This window comes from Protopterus annectens, chromosome 6.part1 (assembly GCF_019279795.1).
Source record: "Protopterus annectens isolate FY-2018-M chromosome 6.part1, PAN1.0, whole genome shotgun sequence".
NCBI classification, from domain to species: Eukaryota; Metazoa; Chordata; order Ceratodontiformes; family Protopteridae; genus Protopterus; species Protopterus annectens.
Window position 1 is genome coordinate 388,198,271 of NC_056738.1, and position 18,898 is coordinate 388,217,168.

Consider the following 18,898-nt stretch of genomic DNA (forward strand, 5'->3'; position numbering starts at 1 on the left):
AAGTAGGTTTCTAGGGGTGCTACTTTCAGGACCAGGGGAGCTAGGAGGTAGATGGCTAGCTAGGGCTTGAAATGTCTCAGTAAAGAATTGGTCAAAACTATCAGAAACATCTTCAGGGGTTTTATCAATAGTAGCAGCAGGGATTGGGGTTGAAGTTTGTCCAGGATGTAGTATATATGACATGCCACCTGACAGGGTATGGCATTACTGGGTTTAGAGAGCTCAGTCCCCAGACTGGCTGTATGGTGGCATCCCACACATGTGTTGTACGTTCCTGGCCAAGGGTGATGGCTGACTGCATACATGTGGCAGCTGTGACATTGCCACATGACTCACATAAACCACAACTGGACCATAGAGGTGATTCACAGGTTACCTTTGCACATGCTACCCTAGTAGTGTGATTGCCATGGTGAGTACCAACACATAGGGCCAATGGGGAACAACATACTGAAGGTGTGTATGTGTGGGTGTACTGCTACTGTTTCATAGCACTGGCATATATGACTGCACACGTGGGTAAATGCCAGGTAAGACATGTGCAATGTGTCACAGGCAACGTACATGCGTACAGGACAGACAGTGACGTTCTGTCATGTGTAAAGTTTACATACGTACCGTACGCTATGCAGATGTCACTAGGAGTCTACAGAAGCACTGTACCTCTGCATTGCAGGTGTAAGCAGTGTTCCAGGGAACCCCAAGTGAACATGCATGCAAACAAAGCTACAGTAAGCAGGGCTGGAAGTAGTGCATTGTACAACAAAGAAGGGGTAACAATAACAGTAAGTAACAATGCAAATATGTAGGCATTATCAACATGTACCCAGGAATACACAGCGCAGATGCCCATGGTAGAACTGATATTATGTCATAGTTATTTGTGATTTGGATTACATTGGTACTGCACACCTATCTACATGCGCAAACATTCACATTGCATAGTCGTTGTGGGCAACTTGACACCATTACTGTACATGTCCACCATTGCATATCACTACTTGCGTTAGCTTCCCCCCTGTGCTACCCATGTATGCGGCTATCTGTTGACAACCTTACCACTGGCATGCAATTATGTGCAGCTGTTACACTTTGGTATGTACTATGGGTGCAGATAGTTCAGGACATTCATACAATTACTGCAGCAGGCATGCTGGGATATACACACAGTCATAGCAGCACACTGTACTGTTACCAACATGATACTACTAATACACTTCTATGTAGTCACCCTGTGCATCAGCAACGTGTTTACCTGTTCCCGCAATGATGTTGGAGATTGCAGGAGGTGGCACAGTGTCATCATATGCACAGGGTGTGAATTAGGTATGCCTGAGTCAGCCACTGATACCACCAATTGACATGTGTGTGTATGTGTGTTGGTGAGGGGCAGCAGTACAGGGTGGGGCAGTGTTGGTGCAGTGTGTGCGTGTATGTGGTCACCCTAGGTGTTAACATTTCGCATGTGTGTATGCACGCACAGTTCCACCTCATGGCTGCCATATACAGGGGTTTGTGGACAGCCACAGACTGCACCTGGCAGGTCATACAGATCATTGTCTGTGGGCATGGACACGGTACCTGTGCCTGGCAGGGGTGCTACGGACCGTATCCAGTACTAAGCCAGACTGGGTACTGTCATCAGAAGCAGGAGTGTGTTGACTGGACACAGGTCCCTGTTGAGACTGTCCAGAGCCACGTGCATGTGGTCTCCTGGGGCGTTCCAATGACAGCACAGACCCAGCATTGCTGGGGCTGCTGCTGGCACTATGGGGGCGTGTGCGAGCCTGTTGTCATCCGCACCGACTGCCAGCTGCTGCTGTTGCCAGCATATGGCCACGTCAACGCCGCAAACACCCACCATTGCCCTGGCTCATGGACATTTGGTTGTGGAACTGCTGTAATATGTCCCCACAACGTCTGTCTATGACATCGGTGAAATTACGGATAGCATCCGCAATGTCACGCATACTGTCTGTCATGGCTGTGTGACATGCTCTCAGCTCCCTCACACCCTGTCTGGTGTACCTTTCCATACGCGACTGTGCCTGCATGACAGTCCAAAACATAGCTGAGGTTGACAGACCTCTTTGGGCACGTTGGCCAGAGGCAGTACACCCATGGATGCTCCCACGAGAACCCATGGGCAACTATCTGTGTGGTACCATCGGAGGACCCTGCCCATGGCTGCTGTGTGGGGATGCATGTGCCACAGGTACCACATTACCATGGTCTATGCCCACTGTATCCTGTCCATCACCTAGGGACAATGGTGACAAAGGATGTACTGGCAGGATGACTGTGCACAATGATGGGGTTGACAGCTGTGTACTGATAATTGGCTGACCAATGGCGGACCCTGACACACCTTCCTGTACCATTACACAAATATCATCATGACCAGCACCCGTGGCACAAGATTCAGGTTCCCTGCTGCAGGTCACCAGAGCAGCACCAGAACCTGTGGGAGGAAGACAGGAAACACAGTTTACAGTCTCCAGACATTGTTACCAGTGATGCACTTCTGCACACATGCACACATGGACACAGGCACACATGGACACAGGCACGCATGCAGACATGCACACGTGGACACATGCACACAGGTACACGTGGACACATGCACACATGCACATGTGGACACATGCACATGTGGTCACATGCACACATACACATGTGGCCATGTGTACACATGCACACATGCACACGTGGACACATGCACATGTGGTCATGTGTACACATGCACACATGCACACGTGGACACAGGCACACATGCAGACATGCACACGTGGACACAGGCACACGTGGACACAGGCACACATGGACACAGGCACACATGCACACGTGGACACAGGCACACGTGGACACAGGCACACGTGGACACAGGCACACATGCACACGTGGACACAGGCACACCTGCACACATGGGCACAGGCACACCTTCACACCCCGCAGTATACACACAGAGCACTACTGAGTTACACTACTGTTACTAGCATTATCAGGACTATTATAGGTTATGTTAAACACACTCAACAGCATGGATGGCCTGCCTTGCTGTAACCCCAGAGGGACCTGCAGAAATGATGAGATTAATGTCAGTGGGCACAACTGTGCCATTGATATTGCATATGATACAGTGCAGTAGTACACCAGTTGCCTTTCACATGTCAGCTGCTGATATTGCTAGTATCACACATGCACAATTACATACTATGATGACAGATACATACCACGGACACACCTTACACATGCATAAACTAACAGTGTACAGAATAGTCAAGTGTACATATGGCATATTACCTGCATGCTTCATGTCGTGCTGCTGTGTGGATCCAGCCTCCATCATGATGCAGGTGTACTGCTGTTGCTGGAGCCACAACACTTAGGAGTAGCCCCTCCAGTCTGGTGAGGGGGGGATGTGTGGCCACCCCATCTCCTGTGGCAACCTGTTGCCTGTGGATTTCTGATGCACGCTGACAGAAACTTCGGATTAAATCACTGCAGTGATGTCGTACCTGCTCATATGTCCTATTATGCATGCCAATATCATTTACCCTACGGACAAGGTCTTGCCACAGTGCAGACCACTCCTGCTGATTCTGACTGGTGCGGGAAAACAGGATGTCATACTCCCGCACCAGGCTCTGGTGGATCTCCTCATCTTCCGCTGCAGAGTAGGTGGGATTACGCTGACGCACCATCTCCCTGGAAGAGAACACAAACAGGATATCAGCAGACTATGCCAGCAATATATGGCACACATACTATACATGATACTCATGTGTAGTGATATACTACTACTCCCATATGTTGCATGTGTGTGTGTGTCGTGGTGGATACACAGGTACATGGCCAGATATCAGTGCTCAGCCAACACCTGTGCAACAATACCTGCCACATTCCACACAACATAGTAGCATGCCCCATCGGTCAGCACACACTGACAGGTCCAATGCACAACCTCACTCTGGGGGTTCATCCCAAGGTACTGTATGTGGGACGCCATCCACTAGTGTGATGTGGGCACAAGTTACTCGGCCTGGATATACATATCCCACCACCACCAGCACAGTAGACTACTTTGATATGTATGTGATTAGACAGTTATTCACTTGTTGGGACTGAGATGGTATCCATGCAGCACACTGGGCCAGTGGAAGCCACAACCCACACTGCTGACCCCTTTGCAAATGCTTACCACGGACATGCCACAGATTGCATGGAACTTGTACACACATTTCTAACCCAGACCCTATGCACAAAGGTTAGGCATCCTGTCCGGTGGACCCCAGACAGAGGCAGATTGTATAACAATAGCAGGAGGCTATTGCAGGACAGAGCACATTCACATTAAGGGAAGGCATCTGTGGTCAGCACTGGTACTACGCTACGGTCCATCATAACAACGGCCACGGCCTACTCTGGGAGGGAAATGGCCACAAACACTATGGATGACCACAAGGCCTTCTTCAGTTATGTTACACATATAGACCAAATGCCTCAGATATGCTCTGTGTTAATACACACCTACTTAACATTCACCAAACACATGGATATTGGCAACAGTCTTGCAGACAGGTTCAGTGCACGTATCCCCCCTCCTTCTCCCCCACCAGTTGAAATAGTTATCACAGCTGTATGTAACCTCCCTATCATCTCACATGTCCAGGTGAGGGCCACCCTCAGCAGAGCAGAACACACAGCATCACTGTGACCTCATGGTATCCCTGGATGTGTGCTACCTGCACTCCAAGAGGACATACAACCGCATATAACACCGATAATTTATCTTGGCCGTACTACAGGATATGTACCTGGACAGTGGCATACAGCGACAGTGGTCCCACACCACTAAGGAGGCACCTCGACTGACCCTGGGAACTACCACATCATATGCATAACCGGACTGGTCTGCTAAGCTATGGAATTATGCAGTATGGGATGCATATGCAGTGATATCGGGTACCTGCAGACACTTGTTCCTAGCCAGTGTGCCTTTGTGATGGGCTGATCCTACCTTTTGAATCTGGCTGACCTTTCAAAGCAGTCACTACAGCCATTGCTGAGGGCAATGCACAGACAACTGCTGCCAGGATCATGGCCTAACACTGATTGACATGTAATGTATGGTCATCCCCTTTTGGTGGAACTACGTACACACAACATATCACATGGACATACCTACAGATACAGACCTATGACACATTTGAAGGGTTCACAGTATGCACACTATTAACCGGCTACTTTGCATTACCTGTGTTTGTTGCAGCTGGTTGCGTTACCACTGCTTCTGATTGCTGCTGCTACTGTCACTGCTGACAGCTTAGAGTCACAGTGTGTAGGTTTTTTTTTTTTTTTTTGTTCTCTCTCTCCCTCTGTTTGCTTCCAGACAGTGCAATGAATGTATTGCATGTGTGGAGTGTTAGTACTGGATGCTTTTGTAGGTATCTGCATAGGTCCATGTGATGGCCTCTGCACCAATTGTAAGCCAGCATTTGCTAATTGCATACAGCCAGTTGTGTACTGATTGCAGTTCTCACTGTGATTTCAGGTCAGTGCTATAAAAGGGTATGTGAGATAGGTGTTGCCCTTTCAGATTGTAAGGGCGGGGACCATGCTGGTATGCTGTGGACACTGTTCTGTGAGTGTAAAGCTTAGTATCTCTGTCATGATTCAGGCTGTGTTGTAGATTCACATTTCTCCATTCCTCTCTCCTGTTCCCTGTAGTAAGTGGGTATGCACAATGACACCTACAACTATATATAGATATATATATATATATATATATATATATATATATATATATATTTACATATACATACATTTATATATGTACATTAACTGACATTATTACCTACAAGCTAACAACTAGCATGGCTGTTTCTGTTCACACACTACTATTATGGGAATCCAGTAGTTTTGACAGTAATTCTATATGACATGCTTTGGGTACTACACATCCTATATTCATCCCTACTATTACATGTTATATTTATTTTAGCACAGTGTTCTTGTATAAGAGTCATGGCTTAGTGGTAGGTCATACAGACTAGTGTTTCCAAGGTCCTGGGTTCGGGACTGACAGTGGGATTTTATTTTGCTCTTGAACTGAGTACAGGACCTGTCAATCAAAGTGACTAAGGCACTTTTAAGCAGTTGTAACCGGGTTAGCGCTGGTTTGCGCGGAGCTCATGCATGCGCACTGGCATTCAGCTCTGCGCACACCCGCTTACAACCACTTAACAGTGCTTACTCTGGCGCACACCCGCGCTATTTTCTTTGAAAGAAATGAAAATGGGGAGACAGGAAAGTGGTGAAAAAGGGGTCACAAAGAGGGTAAGACAGTAGGGAAACAAGCTTGGGATTTGCAGGAGGGATGTAGGTAAGGCCCATAGCTGCCTATTTCTTCATCAGCAACAGCTGTGCATATGTATGTAATTTGGTGTGACATTTGAAATCTTCCACCCCTGAGAGAGGTGTCAGGACAACAATAATACTTGTTGTACAGCCAATTGTAATTGATAGATTCCATGTCCAGCAGACATGTGTGCAGAATGGGCAGCTATGTATGGGGCGTAATTTTTTTGTGGGTACAGAGTGCCCTTTTTTTTTTTCAGGTGAGAGTGGTATGTCAGGTGAAGGAAGTTGGTACAGCTGGGGAGGTAGGTTGGGTAGGTAAACAGACAAGACAAACAAGACGCATACAGGGGCGGTGTATGACACATGTGGGGGGGGTTACACAATTGACGGGGATGGAGGTTTGGATATCCAGAGCCTGTGAGCCCACAGATGGCAACAGTGCAACTGATATCCCCACCCATAGGCAGTTGCCACTGTTCCTTCACTGCCCAGGATGGGGCTGTGCTGGGGGCTGTGTAGGCCGGGCAACAGGCATGCCCGTAAGTTGTGCCACCCGTGCCTCAAGCTGGCGTAGGGGCTTGAGAACAGAGTCCCGAATCTCCCTACGCACCACAGTCCGGACGCTACGGAGGGTGAGTGGTGGTTTTCCTCCGGCCACACTTGCAGAGGGGGGGTGAGCCCCATCCCCTGCAGCGCTTCCACCCGCAGGTGGCACAGGGCCACCGGAGGAGGGTCCAGACTCGGCACCAGTACCAGGTGCACTCGCCAGCAGAGGTGGGAGAGGTGGGTCCGCTGGAACCCGCCTTCCCTGTCATCCTATGTTTTGCATTATGTCATGACAGTTTGGGTTAGAGACATATAATACCATTCACAATTAGTTGTAACAGCATGCATTAGTATTCCCATTAACCAAACACCCAGATATTCACACCATTGAACAGCGTGCATAACACATGCATAATTTGAACAGCAATACACAGTCCAACAACATGCAGGGTTAATTGATGGCAACAGGCCATCAGGTTTGGATGTATGAACAGGGCAGATGCATCAACGGACATGCAAATATATATGACCCAACAGGACAAATGTCAAGGGGTGTTAATTGTGATTGCACATACCATTTTCACGTGGAATGGGTTATATGTGGTATAGGGTAGGGTGAAGAAAATAATATTAACACCTTCAAATACCAATACATATGCTGTACATTTCTAATAGCTACAGATATATACACACTACTGTTCTAACTACAGTTTCCTATATGATAACTATTTCAATTTGGTGATAGGACTGTTACTGCAACATCAATATACATTTTATTGTTCTTCATACACATTCATATCTAGCTTTGTTCAGCTACATCATCCTGCTACATTTGCTTTATATAGCTGTAGACAAGTGTGGATGTTTGGTATATCAGACAATCATACTATCTGCATATTGCAGACTGAGAGCAACATATCCAGATTTTGGGATACACATTCCAGATGCAGCAACACTTTGAACAGATTTCGCTGTTTGGTTTTGATTCTCGGAGGGGTGGTGGGCTTAAAGGGGGTCTTTTCCTTCTACCCCACAAGGTGCAGGGTTTGTCTCTCCTGAGGATAATTGGCTAGGCTTAAAATGGCTCGCAAGGGCAGTTAGCTTAGTACTAAACTATGAACTATGAACTATGAACTATGAACATGCATTTCATTCTGTCTTGACTGCAGTATACTTTATTCAGGGGTTATTACTACTGTATTGCTGGATTCATGACACTTTCTCACACTCTCTCACTTGTTTTCATTTTAATATTCAGGATGGTACTTACTTCTAGGCTTTATTGACATGTTTTACCTGTAGTTATTACAATCCTTTCCAGCAGTCTCACTTCTGTCATGTTTCAGTATTTCAACAGGGATATATTTCACACATGTGATTTCATCATCTTCTGCAGCTATACTTTTCAGCCTGCTGCAGGTTGTGTACTATTTTCTTACAGGTGGGGCATTTTTATTTCAGAATTTATGTCAGACATTTTCATTTTTCTGTTTGGCTTACAGGCTGCAACACACTTTTGTAATCAAGCAATACTTGCAGACACTTTCACACTGTTACTTGCACATTTTATTCCTTAGTGACTACACTGCACTCTTTTGCTGACTGTCATACTTTTATATTTCTTTACAGTTACTGGTAGTGGATTACTGACCTGCCTGGTGGCACAACCGCACCAGCCTATCGCCATAGGCTCTGCGGTTTGCAGAACGGACACCGGCAGCTGTAATATAAATGAAGTAATATTGGAATACACATCTCCATAATATCAGCTAGTTTAATTTCTTACATACATAATTAAATGTAACTTACTCAGTAGTGGGGCATTGGGCATTTGCCGGGCCTCCTGGATCCAAAGGTTCAGTTGGTCCTGCTTGTGTCTCTTCAGGTCCGCATGGTGGTGATGGACCTGCTCACCAGTCCTTGGAATCCCTGTGGCACTGGTGAGATCATGAGCCAACCGGTCCCACGCCTCAGCCCTGTATGCTCCCAGAGGACCTGGCCCTGCATGAGTTGGGCCTCATGATTGTGGACTAGGAGCCAGACCATGTACCTGGACTCCTCAATGCCCCACCTCTGTGCTCGAAAGCAACTACCCTCTCCTACTCCTGTCATTCTGCCTGCAGTTCAGTTCTACAATCGTTTATGCTGTGTATTCCCGCCTATGGGGCTTATATAGTCCGTTTTTCCCGCACATATCTGTGATTGGCCATTTTGGAATTGTATCAACTTCAGTTAACCTGCATTGTCATGCTCCAGTTTGTATTCATTCCTATATATTAGCTATTATTGCATTTATAGGTACTGCTGTCATGGCTTAGTGGTTTGGTACCTTGACTATGGTGTATAGTATCCTGGGTTCGAACCTGGCCACTACTTTTTTATTTTTTATGACTGTCTAGACATGCTGAGGGGTGTGTCTGTGTAAAGGCAGTTTTGATACGGCTTGCTCAACGTTGCCCATCGGTTAGCTTGTTGGCGCTGTGCGCAGCTCCGCTCAAACGGGGTACGCTGGTTTACGCCTCATTTGGCTGTCAGAATGCATATTACGCTCAGCTCAGTTAGGGACACATAGCTTTAGCGTGTTAAACCACTGCTCAGCTACGGGCACTCATTTTGCACCAGTTAAACCACTGCTCACCTACGGGCAGATGCACTCACCCTGTTAAACTGAAGCTCAGCTATGGGCACATCTGGCATTTTTTATTGTTTTGGTACCTCACATTTCTTCAATATAAATGGGCTATTTCATTACATTTTACATAAAATGTGATTTTATGTGTACATATTTGTCAGGGACTTGTTTCGTGCTTATTTTGCTAAAAATAAAAATTGGTGTTGTGGGGGCTCGAACCATGAATGCCTGCTCTTCAGCCAACATCTCTACCGCTACGCTATTGCTTCTTGGCTTACTTTGCATATTTAGTTCTTATATGCTTTCCCACTGACTGCTAACTGTAGCTGCGCTACGGGCACGCCCACGCAAACGAGCGCACTCACGGTTAAACATCTTTACAATTTAAAAAAAAATTATGTGATGTTCATTTGTAAATTTTATGTTCGTAGTCTGTGGGGACGTGTTGTGTTGTGTTTATTCACATTTCCATGGACTGTGTCGTGGGTGTTTACTTTGGGCACTTTTACTCTTCTGGGGGCGTGTCCGCTTACAGGGCTCGGCCTACGGACACGCCCCCTACTGGACCATGTTAGCCTTAGGTGTGATTCAGCATGCTCTCATGAATATGCAGAGCATGCTGACATCACTCCGTTTAACTGCAGCCTCCGTGTATGAGTTATAACTCTTACACGGAGGCTTTGTGAATCCTGCCCAATATTTTAGGAGTATTTTCCACAGATTAAGCGAGGACCTTCATAAACAATGGTGAAAACAATCAGAAAGCCATAATTACCTATTTTAAAATGGAAGACGTAAGCTATGCATGCAGAGCATGCCCTCAGTTAAAGATACATGGGTCAGTAAAGTGAAAGGCTGTTAGATGGGTTAGAGAATATTTGAATATGCTTACTGGAAAACATGTTAACTGTTTCATAAGCCATTACAGCATTTTAATAACATTTGTGAGAAGACCACTATAACACTTAATCTAATGTTGTTAATCTTCTTTCCATTCATCACTGATGAGTTCATTTCTGAGCCCTCGGAACTGAGTCGGCCTATTACCAAGCTTGCGCCAGCTAAAAAAACTCTCAAGCTAAGTCTATGCCCAGAATGCCCTTCTCTCTGTTACCTCAGATCTCATTTGCCACGTAGCCGTAAAGCCGCGTTTCAGCCAAGCTCTCAGCTAAGTAAAATATTTTTTGATATTTGTGTAAATGTTTTTGGATATCTTCATATTTTACTAAACCTTTAGTATTACTAGAGTCATTTCTTCTGTCTAACCATATATTTTCCACTCTACCCATTGTTAGCGTTGATAAACTTTAAGTACCATTGTTGGTATGGCCTTTTCCCTTACCCTTGTGATATTACTTCAGTACCATAGCTGGTATTGTTTTCTCTTGCTTAACTTGTTAGCCTTTATCTTTATTCAGGTGTTTCCCTCTCTTCTCTTGTACAGTGTATTGTAGTATTGGTATTTTTCTTGTGATTTTTGAACTGAGTGACTTCATTATTGTTGGATTATACAGTTAGTTGTGGTGTCCTTTTCTATTAAAATGTATAAGAAGGGTACCTCTAGCTTTAAGCACTGTACTTTTTGTAAGGGCAAGTTACCTAACAGTGACTTGCATGATGACTGTTTATACTGTTTGGGAGTGACCCACCTTTTGGTGCAGCCTCCATGTGATATTTGTCAAAGTTTCACCCAACACACTTAATGAGTGCAAAAATAAACTCATTCTGAAGGGGTTACTCAAGTCTCCCTTCTCAGAGGCCATTTATGCGATGGAGGTCTCAACTCCTCCTTCTAAGGACAAAAAGAGATCCCATTCTGTTCCTTCTTCACCATCGGGCGATCACAGCAAACCTGGGAAATCTAAGGTCCCTAAGCTACCGTTGGAGCGTAAATCTGCCTCTTCAGCTCTGCCTTCCTCGGTTCTGGATGTCTCAAAACCTTTGATACCAACCCCTGTATTGGCTCAGGCCCTGCCTCCAGCACCAATCATAGATCTTACTACACCTATTTCGACTTTGGCACCTGTAGCTACTTCGGCTCAGGGTGCGACTTCGACTTCAGTTTCCATTTTGGAACCAACTGTTTTGACTCCGAGTGTCACTTCAGCACTGAGCATTGTACTGATCTCACTGGATCTGACCCCTTTGCTTCCAGTCTCGAAACTAGAGACTTCAGTGCCAGCAGACCTTGCACCATGGACCCAATACTCTCCCTCAGTAGACCTGTTTCTGGGTCAAGCTTATAGCCCATTTCTCGAACATCCTGACTCTCCATCTGGAGTATCCACTAGATCCACCAGGAGCCTTTCAGAATACGATGTGGTGTATCTTGTGGACCAGCTGTTGGTAGCCAGGGGGATTCCATCACTTTCTAAAACCCATCCACCTGCTGGACTTGGGTGCCTTATCCATAGACTCCATCTTACACTCCTCCGACCATCTCAGTTCTGAAGCCTTCTGTTCTGACATCCTTCCTGGAACCCACCACCTCGGCGCCTATGGTGCACTTCACTCCAGCTCAGAGTTTGTCCCTTTGGCCTTTTGGTTCCTGATGAACCAGTCCTTCCTCAATCTGGGGGTTGGGGATGGGTTGTGTTGGCCTGATGTACGGTGCTAACTTTCTCCTCTGTTCCCTCCTCAGAGCCGATGGCTGCATCCATGCTGATCTTGCTTGAGGCTGCACCTGTGGGGGCAGGTTCATCAGAGCAGGGTAGTCTTTCTCTGTTCCGGGCTCCCATCCCTCTTCAGGCAGGCAGGCCTTACATGCGATGGAGAGGTCTCTTGCTTCTGGTAGCACTCCTATGATGTCGGAATCCCAGTTTTCACCCCCTGAGCTGCAGCTGTCACAGACCACCCCCCCGGGACACCGGGCAGAGAAGCCGCAGGACACCCCTGTTCAGGGTACCCACTCTTCCGTGTCCTCCTCAGAGACCCCCACTGAGGAGCCCCCTTGAAAGAAGATGTGTAAGAGGAAGCACGTGGACTCACCTGAGGTGTCCTTAATGGAAAACATGGACTACGATGATGGTGAAGGGTCCCCACTGTCACCTCCTGATGATGTCTCCTTCGGAGACATCCTGGAGATGTTGAAACAATGAAGTGATTGGAAGCCCTCCAACCCTTCATCTGAGGACTCCATGTTCCTGCAGTTTTTTCGTGCCTGGCTGTCTACCTCTTGGGTGACTCCGTCTGCTGACAAGCTTGTCCAACTCATGGTGTAGTGTGTGTGGAAGAACCCTGAGTCCATTAAGGCAATCCCCTGGAGACCAGACAAAATTCTGTCCCCTCATGTTGAGAATCTGCACTGGTCCAAAGGGTTACCAGTTGATGCTATAGTGATGACGGTGGTCATGAAAATGGACTTGGCTGAGGAAAGTCCTGCTGTCCACCTGCCCAACAGGGAGTCACGAGCGGTCAACAGACTTGGGATGCATGTCATTGCATCAGGGACCTTTGCTATATGGTCCCTGAATTATTTAGCACACTTTACAAGGCTCCAGAGGGACTTGATTTCCAACCTTTCTGGGACACTCGCAGGACAGTTGTCTGACAAGGTCAGGGACAAAGTGGCCTCGCAGCTAGCAACCCTGGAATCAATAGCCAACTCGTCCATGAGGATGTTCTCACACGCGACTGAAGGGGAGGCTAGAGCAGTGGGTTTGGGCATTGTTATGAGACGTCATGCCTGGATGCATATCTGTGACCTCACAGATCCCTTCAAGTCTTCCTTTCTGAATGCTCCCATTGAAGCTTCATCCCTCTTTGGCTCCAAAGTGAAGGACACACTAGCCAGGTGCGAGCAAGACTGAAAAACCCTGTCTGCTGTGTAGCCCTACAGTTTTCCATCCCTCAACGTACCTTCTCCAGGAATCAGAGGAGTGGGAACATGTGGCATAAGAAATATCAGGGTCCTTTCCATGCCACACGTGATGATGATACTCCCATAGGCAGAGGGGGTAACAATTCTGGAAGATGCCTCTATAGGGACAGAGGGGGTCCTTGCAACCAAGGCTCCAGGGACTCTTTCTCTGGACAGCCTTATCAGTGCTTCTGAGAGGCGGCCCAATTGCTTACCTCTGGAAGCAGTCAGGGGTCATTTCTCTCTGCACCAAGCTGACTGGCACTCTATCACCACCGATCACTGGGTGCAGAATATTATCACCAGAAGTTACATCATTCCTCTTTCTTATCAGTCAAAATTTCCAAGAAAACTTCCCAATGTTCCACCCAGTCAAAGGGAGGCAGCAGCTTCAGAGATTGTAAAGCTGTCTGAAAAGAGAGTCATCCAACCAGTCCCACCAGACCAGCGCAGATTCGGATTTTACTTGAGATTCTTTTTTGGTGCCAAAAAAGACTGGACTGGAGACCCATTTTGGATCTCAGCAGCTTAAACAAGACTGTCACCCAAACCAAATTCCAGATAGTCATGGTTCAGTCCACCCTTCCCTTTTTAAGAGAAGGTTATTGGATGTGCTCTATAGATCTCCGGGATGCGTATTACCACATCAAAATGGACAAATGCTCCAGGAGTCTGTTTCACTTCCAGCTAGGAGCCAGTGAATACCAATTCCGTGCCCTGCCGTTCGGTCTCTCTACAGCCCTCAGAGTGTTCATGAAATGCGTGGCAGTGGTAACAGCTCACTTGAGACTAAAAGGATTATGGGTGTTTCCATATCTAGATGACTGGCTTCTTACCGCCCCCCACCAAGCATCTTCTGGTAACTGCACTACAACATACTCTCTCTGGCAAAATTGTTGGGTATAACGATACATTGGGAGAAATCAAATCTTATCCCTACACAACAAATAGAGTTCATTGGAGCAATGTTTATACTCAGTCCTGTCTGGTATCACTCCCTCTTCACAGACTCCATCGATTGAGGCTTCAAATCTTAGTGATTCTTTCTCAAACATCAGTCCCTGCAAGACAAGTTCTCCAAGCCTTGGAGGGTGTGGCCAGATGTAGATCTTTGGAGCTGACCTTTTCAACCCTCCCAGCCCACAGCCATTGTGACCACAAATGCTTCCCGGATTGGGTGGGGGGGCCATTTTCAGGGAAAGACTGTCCAAGACGCATGGTCCACCTCAGATGCCCACCTGCATATCAGTGTCGTAGAACTGAGAGCCGTAATGTTAGCGTTGTAGGCATTCCATATGGCTCTCCCCTCTGGGACAATTGCAGTCCAATCAGACAATATATCAGTGGTCTGGTACATCAACAAGCAAGGAGGAACCAAGTCACCAAGAGCAATACAGATGGAATGTTATGGTAAGACATAACTTCTCTTTATCTTATTCAAAGATCTGCAGTAGACATATCCTCCTGCACTGCTTTCATCAAAATATAGACAGGATACTATTTCTTTTTTTTTTTTTTTTTTTTTTTTTTTCAATAATTTTTATTTTTATTTTTACATTAATAAATGTCACAAATAAAAACCATCTTACAACATGACCATGTGCATATATATATATATATATATATATATATATATATATATATATATATATATATATATATATATATATATATATATATATATATATATATATATATATATATATATATATATATATATATATATATATATATATATATATACACACACATACATACACACACATATATATATATATATATATATATATGTACACACACACATACATACATACACACATATATACATACATACACATATACATATGTTATACATTGATGTCAAATACCACAGGCTATAGGTCATACAACATATCTATTTACACTATGTACATAGATGCTTTCATTGTTAATTCCACAGTTATATAGACAGTATATACATTCATAATATCCAAGTTATTATTTAATATCTGAACTTGTATGTGTTCTTTGGTTCCATTATAGTGTATTTCTAAGTTGCTGTGTGATGAATTATGCTAATATGATGTTAAAGGTTTGTTCCCAAATTTCTCTGGATTTCATGTTTTTGTTTCTTTTATCTATTACTATTTTATGAGCTAAAAGGTGTTGTATAGCTACTTGTTTAAAACCCTCCCAAGAGATATTTATCGTATCTAGCCATTTAAAAGCTATATACAGTTTCATTAGTAAGAAAATTGTTAAAAGTGTATTTGCTTGTTTTCTTGGGATGTTGGGTGGGAGAATGTGTAACAGAGTGAATTCCCAAGTTAATGTTGATGTTTGACAACCCATTTTTTGTAATTGTACCTTGAGAGAGTTCCAGAGTTTATAGACACATTTACAGCTCCAAAATACATGGATTAAGTCAGCTATCTGGTCCTTACAGTGTGGGCAGAAAGGTGATTTTGATATGTTAAATTTGTGTAGGATTGCAGGTGTAAAATAAGCATTATTATTGATCATGAGCTGAGTGTATGCTAACTTTTTGAAGGGTAGAATCTTCAGTGTTAGATTGATTGCCTGGCTTATTTGCTGATCATCTATGGATGGTTTAATTTTTCTCCAGTAGTTAGAGAAGAGGAGGTCCTTCTGGTATTTGATTTCATTTATCATTTTATATGAATTGGTAATAGTTTTCTTTGTTGTGATAATAGTTTTCCAAAACCTGCTACAAGTTTCTATGTCACTATTGGTCATAGTAATATTTTGGAGATAACTGGAACACAGTTCTTTGATTTGTCTTAGGATTATTATGTGTGATTTAGGGAGGTTTAAGTTGGTCCTCATTTCTTGTATTGAACAGTTAAGGTAGGGATAGATATCTTGGATTGTTTTATCTTTTAGTCTGGGAAAAGGGACTAAGTCCAGCATCTTATTGTTTATTTTTAAATTTGGGTTTTTATGAAGGGGTTGCAGTATTGTCATGGCATGTCTAAGGTTCAAGAATTGAAAGAGTTTTTGCACTAGGTTGATAGAATGTTTTAAGGGCTCTATAATGTTATAAGTTTGTATTTCTTTCTGCTTCAGGAATGGATGTGCTTTGGGATTGAAACCTAGAGCTTTAATTTATCTATAATATATTGTCACCCAGAGAGGAGACCAAATTTCCATTGACGGGTTATGTTCAGCTATTCTCAATATTCTGTTAGTGTTAATGATCGAGTAGTACATTTTAAAATCTGGTAGATTTAGTCCTCCTTTGCTTTTGGGGAGTGTTAATTTGGGATAGGAGATTCTGGTTTTTTTTGGTTCCCATATAAATTTTGCTAGGAAGGTATGAATTTGTTTGAAGAATTTATTATGTATTGTTGTCTGTGATGTCATGAATATATACATTAATCTAGGTAAAATGTTCATTTTGATTATTGATACCTTGGCCAAGAATGGTATTTTTATGTTCCATCTTTTGCAGTCTTGCATTATATTTTGCCATTTAAGGTTTACATTGTGCTGGTAGAAGTCTTTGTTATTCTGGAAAAAGGTGATTCCCAGGTATTTAGTTTCTTCTTTAATTTTTATTGTGTTTAACAATGGTATTAGTGAGATGAGTTTGGGTGTTTTTAGGGGGAAAATATTAGTTTTATTAAGGTTTAGTTTGTAGTTAGACATAGTCGAGAAATGTTCAATTGCAGCTATTATTTTGTTTATATCTGAATTTGGTGTAGTGCAGTATATGTTCAGATCATCTGCAAATGCAGTGAGGTATTTTTTGAAGTTGTGTATTGATGGAGGATTGTGATATGTATTTTGTTTAATGTATAGAAAGAGTGGTTCTAGGTGTAGGTTAAACAGGAAGGGTGATAGTGGGCATCCTTGTCTTGTTCCATTTTTTATTAGGATCCCATTTGACCAAGTTTTATTTATATACAGAGATGTGTATGGGTTGCTATAGAGAGTTTGGATGATCTGAATGAAGGTATTGGGTATATTAAAGTAGGGTAGTGTTTGGAGTAAGAATTCTAGATTAACCCTATCAAATGCCTTGTGGGCATCCACTACCATTGTGTAGATGTTGATATTGTATCGGTTAGCGTAGGATATTAGTGCATCTAATGTTAATGTATTGTCACTAGTCTGTCTATGTGGTGTAAAACTGGATTGTTCTGGGGAGAGGATTTTTTCTGTCAGATTTTTATTCTGTTTGCAAGTATAGAGGTAAATATTTTAGTATCTATATTTAAGAGGGAGATGGGTCTGTAGCTGTCGGGGTTTTTGGGGTCTGTGTGTTATTTTAATATAAATATAGTTTTAGAGGCATTAAAGTGGATGTCATTTATTTTATAGTTTATTATGTAATTCAGTGTATAGTATAGTAGTTTGGCTATCAAGGGGGAAAATGCTTTGTAAAATTCTGATGTGAGTCCATCCGGACCCGGAGCCTTATGCACTTTTAAGTGTTTGATTGTTGTAATAATTTCACTGATGGATATCGGCTCAAAATTGAGTTTAGGGAATTTCAGTTTTTGAAGAAAAAGAGTTCTATCTTCCTTTGAGGTTTGTAGTATTTGTGCTCCATATATTTGAGAGTATATTTGTTCAAATGTTTTAATAATGTCTTCATTTTTTTGTGTAGTTTTTGTCTCTGTAGTTTATTTCTGATATATTGGAGGCATTTTTGTGTTGACAGATAATTCTGGCAAGAGCTCTAGATGGTATTTGAGCTTCTTCTGCGTAAGTGGCTAACATTCTGGCTTCATAGAAATATAGGTTCCTGGTTTCTAACATATGTAGATCCCTTTGCAGTTTTAAAAGTTCTGCTTCTGTTTGGTTCTTAGGGTTATTTATTAGTTCTTTTTCAAGATGCTCTGTTTTCCCTTTCAGTATATGCTCCTCTTTCAGTTGTATTTTTTTATAGTATGCTGCTTTTTTGATAAACAATCCTCTGATTTGTGCTTTGGTTGCAGCCCATTCTATGTCAGTTGGTACTTGGGAGTTAGTGATATTTGTAAGAGCTATTTTTAGTATTGCTTCTGTTTCTTTTATTACATCCATTTTGGAAAGTAAATTAGGGTTTAATGACCAATTATGACCCCTATTCTCTAAATATATCTTTTTGTCCCAGTTAATGTTCAGTGTGATTTTGGAGTGATCTGAAAAGAACCTGGTATGTATAGTTATTGTTGGGTCCATGTTAATGAATATGTCAGAGATTAAGAAGAAGTCTATCCTTGACCACATTTTGTGGCATTGTGAATAGAATGTGAATTTCCCTGTTTTATCTGCACTGTTCCCATGTTTAAAAGGGTCATATAGTTTGAAATCTTGTTTGAGTTCATTAAGGGCTAATGTGGCTTGTTTATTATGTGATTTGGTCAGATTAGATTTATCTTTTTCTGGGTTTTGATATGTATTCCATTCACCTCCAATCACTAGGTAGTGATCTTTAAATTGGTTTAAGGTTGGGTATAATGACATAAAAAAGTGTTGTTGGTTATTACAGGGTGCGTAAACATTAAGTA